Here is a 15,046-nt window from a genome sequence, read left to right on the forward strand (position 1 = left end):
CGGTCTGCACGTAAGCAGGAGCCAGGGTCCACCAATCGCTTCCCACACCCAGAATGGTGGGAACCATCCAGATTTCTCGCCTCCCTCCCTAATCTCAGCACCATGCTGCAAACTCAAGCCTTGACCGTCACCACCTCTGCCTCCTCTCCCCTCTGACTGGAGGGTGGAGCGCTAAATTCCTCCCAATGCCTTTCTAACAGAAGGCGTCTCTGCTCCAGCTGGCTTCGACTCCCTGAAACAAGATATCCCCCGGTGTCCTGGTCCATCCCCACCCTCTTTACCGCCTCCATTTGTGGCTGTCTCCCTTCATTAGATTGTAAGCTCCTCGAGGGCAGAGGCTGTCTTTCTTTTTATTAATTGTATTCCTAGCTCTTAGTACAGTACCTGGCACACAGTAGGCTCTTAATAAATGTGGATTGGCCCCCTCTGCCAGACTCTGTCAGTTCCCAAGCCTGGTCAATATCACCTCCACAATGCCTTAGACCTTCCCACCCTCTCTCTTCCCCTTGCCAGCCCCTAATGGTAACAATCTGGCGACAATCCATTAAGACTACACTTAGCCTGTAAACATATATATCCAAAGGCGGAGTTTTCTATTACTAGCTTCCAAGTTCCATGAAGGCAGTTATCTCTTCTTTTTTAAATTAATTTTTATTGGTCCCTTTTGTTTTTATTTCATCTACATTTCCCAATGTTTCCGTTCTCCCTCCCCCTCCCAAAGAACCATTTCTTAGAACAAATGGAAAGAAAACAAGTCTATCCCAAAAGTCATATGCAATGCTTCACGGTCCTAGGCCCCCAACTCTGCTAAAAAGCAGGCAGGGGCATTTTCCTGCATCTCCTCTCTGGGCCCAACTTGTCATTTATAACTTGAGTTTCAACTGTTTTGTCATTGTTGCTCTTTTCAAGTACATTGTTAGTGTTACGGCATCTATCCTTATTGTATCTATTGCTACTTTACTATGTATCAGTTCATGTAAATCAAGCACCTTCTTGTATTTAAACTTCCTAACATTCTCCAGTGCCCTCCACCAGGCACCACGTGTAGGAGATCCTTCCAAATGTTGAGTGCATTTATTTTATTTTGAATGCATGGCAGCAAAGACCCTCACATCTCTCCACAGACTGGAAGGATAAGCTAAAGGAATCTAACATTTTCAGTCATGTCCAATTTTCCTGACCCCATTTGCGGCTTTCTTGGCAAAGATACTGGAGTGGTTTTCCATTTCCTTTTCCATCTCATTTTATAGACGAGGAAACTGAGGCAAACAGGGTAAAGTGACTTGCCGAGGGTCACTCAGCTAGTAAGTGTCTGAGGCTGGATTTGAACTCAGGAAGATGAGTCTTCCTGACTCAAGGCCTGGCACTCTAGACACTGCATGACCTAGCTGCCTTGAATCTAACATAATAAGTTACATATTAATAGTATTTTAAGATTTTGGAAGCATGTAATGGACATTGCTTCATTTGGGCCTCCCAACAACCCTGGGAAATGACTGATATTCATATCCCTGCTCTACAATGAGGCTTATCATAGGGCCGAAGCAGGGTGTGCCCAGGGACACAGAGCCAAGATTTGAACCTGGTACTCAAGGTCCAGGGCTCTTGACATAACATTCACCAGGCTGCTGTTCTGGGTCAGAATCCAAGCCCAGACATCAGGCCCATCAGGAATTGAAACCATGTGAGCTCTGGGCCTCCTGGACCATTGGCTCTTTTTCATTCTCTTAGTCACAGACTGCTTCCTTAGCCCAATCAGGCTCATGTAAGGACACATGGCTGTGGCCCATCTCAACCAGGGAAGCCAGGGCCATCCAGGCTGCTGCCAGAAAATCACAGCCCCAGAGGATGGGCTCATTAACCATGCTGTCCTAGCTGTCCCAAGGGCTGGATGGCAGGCCTCTCTCCACGCTGGCCTCAGACGCCCAGGACAAGAACTTGGCTCCATCTCTCACCAGAGCCCCATGTTAGCAGCATCAGACTACATTCCCGATCAATAACACCACATTATTCAGAGCAGGCCCAGAGACGCAGAAGCAAGAGAGGTGAGGACACACTGAGCCAGGGCCTGGGACATGGGAGGAGGCCTCGCAGGCCCAAGATGCTGCATGCAGCCTTCCCCTCAGACCCACACCCTGAGAGCCCGGGATTCTCCTGCCTCCTCTCAAACACAAAGGGAAAAGGAAGAGGGGCAGATGTGGTGGACATCCGGTGAGGAATCTCTGGCCCTCACAGCCCATATTCTTAGGATTTCAGAATGTCTGAACCAGAGCTGACCTCAGGTAGTCTAACCCATACTGGAACAAGAATGCCCCTAAAGCATCTCTCCCTCCACCACAATGATGATGATGATGATGATGATGGTGGTGGTGACATGTAGTTATACAAGGCCTACCATATACTTTATAAATATTATCTCACAAGAACCCTGGGAGGTAGGCACTATTAGCATTCCCATTTTACAATGGAGAGAAATAGAGGCTAAGTGACTTGGCCAAGGTCACAGAGCTAGTGTCTGAGGCTGGATTTGAACTCAGATTCCAAATCCTGCCCTTTATCTGTCATGCCACTTAGCTTTAACAAACGAACCTGAAGCTCAGAGAGGGGAGGTGACTTGCCCAAGGTCATGCAGCTATGCTCTCAAGCCTAGGGATTCCCTTCTTCAAGAGTGGCCCCCAGCTGAGTCCCACGTGCCATGTGTGGTCTCACAAAGGGCTGCCACACACGTGGCTCTAAAGCCTTCTATTCTGAGAAGCAGCACCCTATTCCGCTGCTGCCCCTGGAGCCAGCAGAGACCTGGACCAAGCCTGCCTCTGGTACCTCCTAGCTGGTGACCATGGGCAGGGGCTTTCACCTCTCTGAGCATCAGCTTCCTCATTTGTAAAAGTGATCATCGGATTGCAAACTGAGAGCTGGAAAGAACCTTACAAGGCCATCAAGTCCAAACCCCTCATTTTACAGAAAAGGAAACTGAGGCACAGTGAGGTTAAATGACTTGCCCAAGCCCACAGTCAGCCTACAAGGTGTCTTGAGGATCAGATGAGCTAATAATACACATAAAGGTACGTAGCAAATCTGAAAGACAGCCTCGGTCAGCTGCGATCATTCACACTGTCTAAAGTCAGGTTCAGCATTTAGGCTGCCCACTGTCCACTCAAATGCTTTCAATGAGGATGAACATGGCATCAAGGTCAGCTACCGAACTGATGGCAAATTCAACTTGAAAAGGCTACAAGCCAAGACTAAAGTGGAGGGAGTGTTGGTGTATGATTTTCTGTTTGCAGATGATTGTGCACTCAATGCAGCCTCTGAAGCTGTGATGCAACAAAGTATGGATCAGTTCTCTGCTGCCTGTGCTAATTTTGGCCAAACAATTAACACCAAGAAGACACAGGTGCTCCATCTGCTACCACCACACCATCCATATGAGGAACCATCGGTTACAGCAAATGGAGAAGTTTTGAACGGTGTGGACAGGTTCACTTACCTTGTGTAAGTGATTTCCAGGGATGTACACGTTGATAATGAGGTTGGTGCGGGCATTGCCAGAGCTAGCTCAGGGTTTGGGAGGCTCTGAAGGAAAGTGTGGGAGAGAAGACGTATTAGACTGACTACCAAACTGAAGGTCTACAGAGCTGTTGTGCTGACCTCATTGTTGTATGTCTGTGAGCATGGACAGTCTACCAGCGCCACGCCAGGAAACTGCATCGCTTCCATTTAGATTGTCTTAGGAAGATTCTGAAGATCACCTGGCAGGAGAAGGCACCAGGCACTGAGGTCTTTTCTCAAACTAAACTGACAAGCGCTCAAACCCTACTGCAGAGAGAGCAACTCCGATGGGCTGGCATGTTGGCTGCATGCCAGACATGGGCTTGCCTAAAAGACTATTTCACAGAGAACTCACACAGAACAAGCGTTCACCTGGTGGTCAGAAGAAGCCATACAAGGACGCTCTCAAGGTCTCTCTGAAGAACTTTGGAATTGATTGTGTGACCTGGGAGACACTGGCACAGGACCGCCCAGCATGGTGTGCCCATGTCAGAGGAGGTGCTGTGCCCCATGAGCAAAGCAGAACTGAAGGAGCTCAAGAGAAACGTAGGATGTGCAAACTTAGAGAATCCACCCCGGAGGTTCACACGGACTGTTTGTGCCGACCTGCGGTAGAGCCTTCGGGGCTCGTACAGGTCTGAGCAGCCACAGCTGGACACACTGAAACTGGTCTAGCTCAGTGACGGCTTTCTGGTCTTCCTCGAGAAGGAGGGATGACCACTCAACCTCGCCCGCCGAGCTTGTGCGTCGCTGTTAGCTAGCGAGAGGTCTGGCTGATTACTAACGAATTTGTTTGGTATTAATTTTTAAAAGCATCTTCCTAGGCTTTTTTATGCTGTGGGGGAGGGGAGCACAAATAGCTTCCTGGGGCTGGAGAGCAGGAACCTGGGAAGGCATCCCTCTGTCCACTCCTATCTATTAGAGAAGGCTTCCCAAAGAGGGTGGTATCCCAGCAGGGAAACTGAAAGTGGGAGGAGGGGAGGAGTGGGGGAGGAGGAGGGAAGGAGGAGGGGAGGAGCAGGGGAGAAAGGGGGACGAGGAAGGGAGGAGTGGGAGAGGAGGAGGGGAAGAGTGGAGGAGGAGGGGGGAGGAGGGGGGAGGGGGGAGGAGGGGGGGAAGAGGAGGGGGGAGGAGGCCCTACACTGTGGATAGAGCCAAGAGAGCAGGGAAAGGGGAGACCAGACAGCTGGCTAGCATGGACACCCACCACTGAAGGTCTGGCTTTGAAATGGTCCACACAAGGGAAAAGGAACAGGAGGGCAATTGGGGAGTCGCAATTTGGACTTGAAAGTCTTTTTTTCCCCCTCTTCCCCAAGGCCCTTCAAACCTATTGGAGATCAGTCAAGGTTCTCCCAGATCTCACATTCTAGAGCCCTTCCCATCCCTGACACTTTATTCTATGTTCTAAGAGTTCTTCCAGCTCTGACTGACATGCTCTGTTCAAAGGCCCCTCCCAGCCCCGACCTTCCCTGTTCTAGGACCCCTCCCAGCCCCAACATTCCCTGTTCTAAAGCCCCTCCCAGCTCTAATATTCTCTTCTCAGATCCCTCCCAGCTCCAATACTATGTTTCATGTTCTAAGGGTCCTCCCAGCTCTGCCACTTTATGGTTCTCTATTTTTTTTCCGGAGCTGACCTAGAATGTGCTGCCTCTCCTAATTTGTCCTGTGTTTATCTGTGTCTTCACCTCAGGCCCCCTCACCATAAGGCTGTGAGTCACAGAACACAGATCTGAAGCTGAGGATTGCCCAAAGGGGGATGGAGAGGCGCTGATGGGCGTGGGCAGGCAGCAGCACATCTCCAACACGGAACTCCACAGGACGAGGGGGAGGGAAGGAGGGACGTCATCAAAGAACTGTACCTAATATAGAAGAGGGGCTGGTCCCCACTGACCATGGGCAGCCCATGTGTGCAACTGGTGCCCTCCTGGTGTGAAGAGAAGGAAGCCCCCCTCCCCTACACATGGGATGAACTAGTGGGGGACAAAACATGAGGGGTCCCCAAGGATGGGGCAGCTACAAGGAACAGTGGACTCGGAGTCAGAAAGACCTGAGTTGGCAGACTGCCTCAGACATTTGCTACCTCTGTGACCTTGGTCAAGTGACATGCCCTCGGTTTCCCCCTCCATACACTGATTCCATGGCCCCAGATGCCCCTTCCAGCCCTGGAGCTAGCATCTCATGGTCTGATGATCCCAGGGGGCTGAGCTCAGTGGCCTCTCAGGGCTCTCAGGATAGCTCCATCAGAGCTGGAGTATCTTGGCCCTGAGCCTGGAGGTGTCCTCCAACCTGGGACCACGGTTGTGGGGGCCCAGGGAGCTGCTCACAAATCTGAGGTTCTATGAGTCTATACCACCTCCCCAGGGGGTCCACTGACTGATTTCACTTGGGGACAGCTCTAAACTGGCACACAGTTTTTCCTGGTATCAGAGCTGAAATCTGTCTGTCGCTTCTACCCACGGCTCCTACTTCCACCCTGTGGGGCCGAGCAGAATCCAGCTCCCTGCCACAGAGCAGCCCTTCTAATCCTGAGCATGGCTCTCAGGCCTCTCTTTGATCTTCTTTTCTCCAAGGGACCCCCCCCCATCTCTTAACCACTCTCCAGGTGGCCTGGTTTCAAGTCCCCTTAACACCACTGGTGCTCCATCTTGGCAATGTCCCTCCTAATCTGGGGCACCCTGAACCCTAAGCAGCAATCCCCAAGGGGCCAGGGAAGAGGTCAGCAGGACTAGAGAACTCCCTCTCTTCTCCCCATTCTTGGAGCTCAATGCCTCCTAAGGGGCTTGAGTTTGAAGGATCTCTGTGGCTTATATGGAACCCACTCACCACACATTAAGACATCTAGGTCTTTGGAGCTTGACCTGCTATATAACCAGGCTTCCCCGGATCCTGTTCTTGTGAAGTTGACTTCTTGGGCCCGGGTACAGGATTTTACATTCATGCCCATCCAGTTCTAATCACGTGGCCCTAATGGGGCCAAAGGATCAACCTTACCTACCCAAGGACTTTGATGTCCATGTCAGGAAGTGCTCACTCCCATGTCAGCCTGCCTCCAAGCTAGTAGGAGTTCCATAGCCCTCAGGGCAGGCCACAAGGTGCCTGAGGCAGGCCAGTCAAGTGCGGCCCTCTTCCTCACTGGAAGTGTTGCCTCCAGGGTCCATCAAGCTTCCAGCTACACAACTTCAGATGAGTGTGTGGTAACACCACCACCACCACCAACAACCATGTCCATTTCTATACGGTGTTGAAACTTTCCATGCACCTTCCTTACCACAATCTCACGAGAGAGGAAACAGGAGAATTACCACTCCCATTTTACAGATGAGGAAATAGAGGCTCTGGGGGGTTACTCGACCTGCCCAGTCACCCAGGCAAGAAATACCAAAGGCAGGATTCGCACCCAGGTCTCCTGGCTTCCACTTCCCATTCTTTCCTCCACGCCATGCTATGCACTTCTGAAGGGCTATTCAGGGTTATAGGTTACCTATGTCATCATCTCATTTTGGCCACACGACAGACAGGGAGATGCCAGGGCACGAACATGACCCCAAAGACCTGGGTGCAAATCGTCGTTCAGCCACATGTAAGCTATGGGACCTTCTGAGTCTCTGCTTCCTCATCTGCAAAGGAGGGCACTGGACCATGTGACTTCCAAAGTCCCTCACAGCCAGAACAGTCTAGGAGTCTACCAAGAGGCATTTTCAAACCCATTAAACAGATTATGAAATCAAGGATCCTAGTTGGGGGATAATTCACTCATGTCTGCTTTTAAATCCAGATCTCTTTCCACTGCACCAGCCGCCTTCCAGCCTGGCCTCAGAGCCCTGCCCCCCTCCCAGGTGCCCATCCCTCCTCCCCCTACACAGGAGGAAGGGAAGAGGAGGAGGAAGCCCAAGACTCTCCATGGGGCTCCTGGGGGACTCAGGCCCCCACATCACGCTACTGCCACCTTCCTCTCCCACACACATGGGATGTCCTGGATACCCGACAGATCGGAGTTCCCCGGATGAGAATAGACTGGCCCCCAGCAGGCTAGCCCGGTCCTCTCAGGGATGGTGTCATTGCCACTGTGAATTCCCTGGCTCTGGAGACTGAGGCCCAGGGTTCGAATCCTGGATTGACCACTTAGGCCTTAGTGATCTTGGACAAGTCCCCTCCCTTCCCTGGGCCTCAGTTTCTTTTTTTGTAAAATGAGGGGGTTGGGTGCCTGCTAAGGGCCCTTCCAGCACGAATTGCTCCACTCACACGGCAGCACAGCTGGGCCTTGGCTCCTTGGTCTTCAATGGGCCAATGCTTCCCATACCCATGTTTCATAAGTACTGGGTAGGAAACGGGTCTTGGCAAAACGATCCTTTTATCTGAGTGAAGGAAGAACACTTGAGGAATATGGTCTTCAGGGCTGTTTTCTCCTCCCTCAGAAGGACAAAGTGCTTACTTAGATAGATGGTGAAGGGAGTCCCCAGTCTCGGGAGCTGCCTGTGGGGGTAGTCTGCCTGTAATCCTCCTGCTGGGGAGGCTGAGGCTGGTGGCCTGCTTTAGCTTGGGGCTCAAGTCCACAGGCCTGGTTTCAAATCCTACCCCTGGAACCTAATACATGCATGACCTTAGGAAAAATCCAATTCATTCACAAGCCCAGGCATCACCAGGTGAAGTCACTGGTCCTCCTGGAAAACGCAGGTCAAACAATGACCTTAGGAAAGGTACAAACTCTCTGGGCCTCAGTTTCCTTATTGATGAAATGAGGGGGTTGGAGTGTGGGGTCCCAAATCTCCTCCCCAGTTCTACGTCTCTGATCTCTCCACACACGTGGGATGTCCTGGACGCCCAACAGACGGGCGTTCCCCCGATGAGAACAGATGAAGAAACGGAGGTCCAGAGAATTTGTCTGGGATCACCCAGCTAAAGGGTGGAAGGAAAGGCAGGTGGGTCTCCTGGCTTATTTTGGGAGCTCTAGACACTGAGCACACCCCAGAAGACACCAGCCCACTGACCTCAAGGCAAGTCTGGACCCCTCAGTCTGGCTTGAAATGCCCGTTATTAGCATCACTGCTCTAGGACCCCGAAGACATGGGTTCAAAACCTAGTTCTAACACTTGCTTGTTGCAGCTAGGTAGCACCAAGGAAAGAGTCCCTGGACCTGGAGCCTGGAAGAGCTGAGTTCAAATCCACCTTCAGAAACTGGGCAGCTGTGTGACCCCAGGCAAGGCACTTCACCTCTGCCTCAGTTTCCTCCTCTGTATAATAGTACCTGCTTCCCAGGGTTCTTGTGAAGATCAAATGAGATCTCTGTGAAGGGCCTTGCAAACCTGGACCACTCTGTAAATGCAGCAGCAGCAACGGCACATCTCTCTTGCTGTGCAAGCCTGAGTAAGTGACATGCCCTCTCTGGGCTACAGTTTCCTCCTCTGTTCGATGGGGGAGCTATTTTCTGAAGATCTCAGATCAGAGATTAAGAGATGGGCTGAAGGCCTAAAGAACCAGGGGGTGGAGTGAGGCCCCAGGGCAGCAAAGAGAAAGAAGAGCTGAGCAAGTCTGGGCATTGCCAGGGCTGGGGGACAGGGAGGAGGGTTTGGCACACATGTTCCTTTCCTTGAAACTCTCACCTGCTGGGGCTTTCTTATTTTTCCTCATAGAATCAGACTCATAAAATGTCAGAGCTGGGAGGGGCCTCAGAACAGATGATGTCAGGGCTGTGGGGGAGGGAATCTTAGAACAGGGGATGCCAAGACTGGGAGGGGCCTGAGATCAGGGAATGTCAGAGTTGAGAGGAGTTTAGAACTGGGGTTGTCAGAGATAGGAGTGGTTTTAGAACAGGGGATGCCAGGGCCGGGAGGACCTTAGAACAGGGGATGTCAGAGATGGGAGGAGCCTTAAGCCTCCACTGCTCTGGCTACTCTGTCAGGCTAGGGAAGCAGGAACTGCTTGGGGGGCAGGTAACAGGGGACCTGGAAGGGGGAGGAGGCTGGGGATAAGACCTTGGCCCACTCCCACCTGAATCATTCTGCAGAAGGAAGCAATGGGCTCTGGCCACCTAGGCAGGGGCGGCGGGGCTGCCTCCCCCTGGGGACACTGGGAAGCAGCTGCCCTTGGAGGAGTGGGGGGAGCTCCAGGTGGCACAGTGAGGGAGGCCATGGAGTGGTGAGTGCCCGAGGAGGCTCTGGTGCGTCAGGCTCTGTTGAAGTCACTGGGGGTGGCTAACCTGGAGAAGCAAGGCTAGAGGGTGTGCATAGAGCCGTCTCCAAGTACCTGATGGGCCGGTGGGCCGTCCCATGGAAAAGAGATGATAAGATTTGCCCTGTTTGGTCCTAGGTGGCAAAAGCAGGAGGCCAAATCCACTTCCCCAAGCGCGATGGGCTGCTGCCAGGGTTGGGGCGCTCCTCCTCCCAGGAGGTCTCCAAGGACAGGCTGAAGGGTCACTTGTCCTGTATGTCAGAGGGGAATTCCTGTTCCGGTCTGGGTTAGCCTCAGAGGCTGTCCTCAAATGCGCTGATTCTGGGAATCTTGGGAAACGCAGGATTGCACATCATTGTGAGAGTGTTTTCTGTGCCTCTCCGGGCTGGCCACATCTGTGTCTCAGTTCAAACAAGCAACAATCAGGCCTTACCGGGTGCCTAGCACTGTGCTTGGGACTCAAGGGCAGGAAGTCAATGTCCCCCTGAGCAGGAGGCAGCTAGGGCCTCCCCGGATGGGCCCAGCACTCTTCACAGGGATTCACCAGGGCCGGACCCTGGGAGAGCCCCCACCCAGACTGAGGCCTCCTCCTTCCCCTGGGCCAGAGGCCCAGCTCTCAGACCCAAGGGTTGCCAAAGAGCTGCTTCTGCAGAAATTTCTGAGTCTTCCACACAGCTGTGACCCGCCCTCCTCAGAAAGCATAATGCTGCTAGATGCACCAGCCTGAAATGCTCTGGTTCCCACAGAGTCAAAAGCAAAATCAATCTTCTGGGCAAAACTTAATTGTCTCTTTTAACAAATTAATGTCAGCGGGGACTGTTCTCTGAGACCTCTTTGCTCCTTCTCTCCCCAGCCTGGTCCCTGGTCCAATTCCAAAGCCTGGCCTGGAATCCCAGAAGGGGTTATTTTCCATTATTACGGAGAGGGCAAAAAGTCACCTCCAATTCACACGGTTTCCAAAGGTTTTCTCTGTGTTCTAGAACAGGGTAGGCTGTGTTCCTGTTCCGGCCACCAGCTTTGGCTGGCCTGTCCACTCTCTGAGATGCCTGCTTAACCTCCCACCATCTGCTGAGGCCAAGGGCCCAGCCAAGTCCCCAGACCCGCACCCACTCTGTGGGATAATTCCATCAAGCAGCCGACACAGCTGCAGAAGAGAGAGCCAGGCCAGCCTAGATCCAGGAAAGGGGCTGGCTGCCGGGAGGCCCTGGTGAAGGGTGGTCAGCAAAGACGAGAAGCTTTCTATTAGTACTGAGGGGTGGGACACCACAGGGAAGCAGGTGGTGCAATCTCAGGCTGGGGGGGGCACCCACAGGGCATCTGGTTCAACTTCTTCCTTTTACAGTTGAGGAAACTGAGGCTGAGGGCTGTTATAAGCTATGTGACCCTGGGCAAATAATGTATCTCCTCTAGGGACTGGACCCCATGGCCCTGAGGTCTCTTGTGGCCTTACATCAGTGGTCTTCCTATCCTGTGCCTGAAGTCAACAGACAAGCGGCCAAGACGCCTCGCCCAAAGTCTACCTCAGGGTGTGGGTATGGCCACAGCTGTGGGTCCACAGGTTGGTGGTATGCAGACGTCTCTGGAGTCAATTCCACTTAACGTGATCCATGGATGGCTGGCGCGATGATGCCGCCCAGGTGGGTCATCAGGTGCTCAACCCCTCCGGTGACATCAGAGTTTTCCTACCAACCTTCCACATGGGATCTAACCATTCTTATCAAATCCAACAAGCAGTGGATAGAGTGTGGGGCTGGAGTCAAGAAGACTTGAGTTCAAATCCAGCTGTGTGACCCTGGGCAAGTCACTTCTCTCTGTTTGCCTCAGTTTCCTCATCTGTAAAATGAGCTGGAGAAGGGAATGGCCAACTACTCCCATATTTTTACCAAGAAAACCCCTAACAGGGTCACAAGAGTTGGAGGAGACTGAAAAACTGACTGAACAACAATATGCAGGCCTCCTCACACTTCCCCCCTTCCATCACTCTATTTTTGGGGGAGGGGAAAACCTGCAAATTTATTGATTTACAAACTCCTGGGCAGGAGGCTGTCCAGGGACAGGGCTGAGCAAGCAGCCCCCGGGGCACTATTTCACCCCCAGACAGATGTAAACACTCATGGGCAGGGCCTGGTGCACTGTTACCGAGTCCTACTTCTGACCCAAGCTGGCTGTGTGACCCTGGGCAAGTCACTTATCCTCTCAAGGCTCCAGGCAAGTCTCTCAGCTTCTAAACTGAAAGGCAGGGCCAGCTTGCCCTGGCACAGGGAGCTTTCTCATCTGGGAATCGAGGGCACCACACCAGCCCAGGCCGCCACTGAGCCCAGTGGCTGGAACCAAAGAGAAGCTTCATAAGGCCTGCTGGACTGGATATACGCCGGGCATACAACCTGAAGCACACGCATACAGCTCTCACACATGTACACACATCCCCAGGCACAGGCTGAGCTAGAAAATCAGCCACTTGTAGCTGGGGCACAGCTGGTATACGAAACAACCCCAGGGCACCAGGCAGACGTGGCCAGCCAGACTGGCAAAGATAATGAGCTTCCCGAGGGTCCCTGGAGGAGAGGAGAGTTCAGAGGGGAGAGCAAGAGGTTCAAGGGACCTGAGTTCACCCTAGGCTGGGCCAGGAATTGGGCCTTGGCAAGACTGAAGGAGGGTCCTTCCATGGTTTCCCCATCTGGAAAACGAGGGGGCTAGAGTAAGTTATCTCCAAAGTCCTTTATAACTCTGACATCCCCTGTTCTAAGGCCCCTCCCAGCTCTGACATCCCCTGTTCTAAGGCCCCTCCCAGCTCTGACATCCCCTGTTCTAAGGCCCCTCCCAGCTCTGACATCCCCTGTTCTAAAGCCCCTCCCAACTCTGACACCTCTCCAGTTCTAATTCCCGCTGCCACATACACAAAGCTTCACAGACTTACAGAATGTAAGAGCTGGAAAGATCTTTAGAGAAACCCAGTACAACTTGTACGAGACCAAAAATCCTTTCTAAAACACCTGGTTTGATTTGGTTGGTTTTCTGAGCCTGGCCTTCCATGAAACAAATGATCTCTACATTCACCTTTCTCCCACCCGGTGCTCATGGGCTGCCCCTTTCGGATAACCTGCCCAATAGCATCCCTGTCTCATAGGACCCCACCACCAATGTCCCTTCTTGTGGCATGAGGAGCAAAAAACCAATCTGATGGGCCAGAGGGCCAGAGTGAGACCCAGCCTCTCCAGGGTTGGCCCATTCTGTGGCAGGGCAGAGGTCCCACATCCAACTAAGAGGAGAAGCATGAGCTTGGCATAACCCAGGTGCCAGGTTGGGGGCTATCTCTGCAGAGCCATCCTTCCTCCTTCTGCCATGGTCTGCTTCTACCTGCCCGGGGCCCCAGACTGCACCCCCAACTCACAGATGTAAGCTGCCTCTTCTACAAATGTGGCTCCATCACTATCTCTCTGGTGACTGTGATCTGGACACATCCTTGCCCTGTCCCTGTCCCAGGCAGAAAAAATGAAGCCCCGAACTTTCCCTTGGGTGACTTATATTACCTACCTCTCCTGTACCCAACATGTGTCTGGCTGTACCCTAAGAAGAAGGAATGAGTTTTGGGGGGCAGCTATGTCTTTCTGTTTACTCAATCTGAATGTGTAACTCACTAAAACCCCTAGATCTTTTCTGATCTATTGTCACACCTGGAGTGAACAGTGTGCTATGTACCCTCCAATCAGTTATAAGACAAATTCAATTGGAGGGATCATAGAACTTTAGTATTAGAATGATCTTAAAGATGACCTAGTTCAATCCCTCCCTTTACAGATGAGGAAACTGAACACCATACAGATTATACAGGTAGGATTTGAATTCAGATGCTCTAACTCCAGAGCCAGTACCCTGGAAAGTACTTCTTTCCCAGTACCACTGGGCTTCCCTTCCTAACCAGAGAGATACTCTCTTTAGGTGAAGTGGGTGCATATGGTTAGAGAAGAAAGCACCTTGTAGCTTCCTATTTTAATGAATCATTCTTATTAACTTGGTGCTAAGACCAGTTATTTCTAAGATCCTCAAGGACAATGAGAGCTGTCTGAGCCTTCTAAATGTTGGTACCCCTAGGGCAATTGCCTGTTGGCCCAGCCCTAGTTGTGTCTCCATTGCCAGCTTGGCCCTCTGGAGACAGCCCACTAATGGGTGAGCACTTAGTCCACTCAAATCAAATGTTCAGTGTAAATTCCAAGCTCTACATGGGCAGGCCACTGTGAGAAATTGTCCTTGCTAATGATTGCCATAAATTAACCAAGGTCTCTGCAAATAACTGCTAATTCTAAATTAATTTTATAATTAATCTGAAGTGAGGACATTTCTAAAGTTCACAGTAAGCACAGAAAAACAGATGAGACCTTTGAAAGCAGCCGGAGTCCAGCCCAGGGCCTGCTTACTCTCCAAGGGTGGATTTCTCCTCCTACAGCCTAGGATGGGAAACGGGAATACACTTTATCATCTGTCACATTTCTCTGCTGCTTTGAGGTGTACAGAGAACTTTACTCCAAACAGCTCCAAGAGGTGAGGAGGACAAGGACGATTACTATGGAGAAAATGGAAAGATGGTGGTGTCCTTGACAGAAATGGGCAAGTGTGGAGGAGGGGCAGGTGGGGAAGGGGGAGATGATGTCTGCTGGTAAAAGGTGGAGGTAGCAAGGGCTGAGGAACTGGAGACATGGGGCCTGGGTTCAATTCCTGCCCCTGAAACTTGCTTCCTGTAGGAAAAGGGCAAATTACTTAGCCTCTCTGTGCCTCAGTTTCCCCATGTGTTAAATAGAGGGAGTGAGACTAAATGGCCCCTTCTTTCTCTGAGTTGACAGTCTCTGTTTTATAGATGACAACATCTGGAAGGCAGAAACATACTAATTAGATCATAGGGTCTTTGGCTTAGAGCAGGAGGGGACCCAGGAGGATAAATGTAATCCCCTGACTTTATAGAGAAGGAAACTGAAGCTTAGAGAGAAGTGACATGCCTAAGGTCATGAGTAGTGACTGAAAGAGGAGGGATCTGAATCCAGTTCCAAAGTGGGAGACAGTGTATAATAGCATTGGCTTTGAAGTCAGGAAGACCTGGGCTCAAATCATGCCTCAGATACATACTAGCAGTGTACATGGCTTGGGCAGGGTGGTATGGGGTGGGGGTGGGGGGCGGCGCATAAAGAAGTAGTCATGTTGGAGTCCGAATCTGAATCCCAGAATCTAAGTCTGAATCCCAGCTGTGCTCCTGACCAGCTGTGGGACCTCATGCAAATTATTCATCTGTAAAATGGGGATAATTCTAACCACATTCTCTCTCTCTCATGGGGTTGTG

At 51.6% G+C, this 15,046-nt stretch overlaps 1 protein-coding gene across 9 annotated transcripts in view; it reads right to left on the reverse strand.

Annotated features, from left to right (window-relative positions):
• The window catches only part of ARVCF (ARVCF delta catenin family member), a 370,319-nt gene that overhangs the window by 196,802 nt on the left and 158,471 nt on the right, over positions 1-15,046 (reverse strand). For 6 of the 9 annotated variants that reach the window (XM_020996305.2, XM_078154469.1, XM_078154468.1 and 3 more), the window contains exon 6: positions 3,488-3,573. The exons of the other annotated variants lie outside the window; for them this stretch is intronic. The gene's annotated coding sequence lies outside the window, so the exon portion shown is untranslated. The remainder of the gene's footprint in view (positions 1-3,487; positions 3,574-15,046) is intronic. 9 annotated transcript variants of the gene reach the window in all.

The sequence above is a fragment of the Phascolarctos cinereus genome, unplaced genomic scaffold (assembly GCF_003287225.1).
Source record: "Phascolarctos cinereus isolate Bilbo 61053 unplaced genomic scaffold, phaCin_HiC Scaffold_4;HRSCAF=312, whole genome shotgun sequence".
NCBI classification, from domain to species: Eukaryota; Metazoa; Chordata; class Mammalia; order Diprotodontia; family Phascolarctidae; genus Phascolarctos; species Phascolarctos cinereus.